Source organism: Lactuca saligna, chromosome 3 (assembly GCF_052625555.1).
Source record: "Lactuca saligna cultivar CGN05327 chromosome 3, ASM5262555v1, whole genome shotgun sequence".
Taxonomy (NCBI): Eukaryota; Viridiplantae; Streptophyta; class Magnoliopsida; order Asterales; family Asteraceae; genus Lactuca; species Lactuca saligna.
The window spans coordinates 178216779-178217522 of record NC_136419.1 but is presented as its reverse complement, the minus strand read 5'-3'; the positions used below and the strand labels follow the sequence as shown (position 1 = coordinate 178217522).

General features: G+C 40.5%; 1 pseudogene; it reads right to left on the bottom strand.

Annotated features, from left to right (window-relative positions):
• Window positions 1-309: 309 nt before the first annotated feature.
• Window positions 310-428, bottom strand: LOC145038067 (5S ribosomal RNA; annotated as a pseudogene).
• Between the last annotated feature and the right edge of the window lie 316 nt (window positions 429-744).

Here is a 744-nt window from a genome sequence, read left to right as displayed (position 1 = left end):
AGAACTTTGCATAAATCTTCTCTGATAGTAATGTTTCTAGGGTTTGTTGTAGATGCTCCTTATGATTTCCTTCTTACTACGAGAGTAGAAAAGTAAGTCTTTTCAAAAAGACAATGACGAACTGATCCAAGTAAGAATGGTGTAACCTATTAATTAAGTTCATGAATACTACGGGTGTATTGGTCCTATTCGAGAGGTATCACTACGGACTCCTATTCGAGAGGTATCACTACGTCGTTCCTTGTGGTGGGTCAACCAATTCATCTATGTGTGGCAGAAGGTAATGATTTCTAATGGAATTCCTGTCGAGGTATGCACCACGTGGACTTCCCAGGGTATCAACCATCCTAGTATTACCTTCGCCCAAGAACGCTTAACTGCGGAGTTTTGATGGGATCCGATGCACTAGTCCTGGTATGATCGCACCGGCTGAAGTCTGTCTTCTTCAAGAATAAGACTGGAGCTCTCAAAGGTGAGGAGCTTGGTCTTATCATTATATTGTTGAGTAGTCGTTAAGCTATTCAAACAGTTCTTGTATCTCCGATGGTGTGAGACCGTAGGTAAATCGGTTTACAATGCAAACATATCTGTTATGGATGTAAATGTCAACAAGGGTGATGGGGTGCCGAATAACGAGGCCCATCCCATTTCAAATTAAGGGACTTCGAATATTATTCTTTCATAAGATTTCAAAACTTCTATCATTCATACTACTACTTCTCTACCACCATTTCATACAACCAT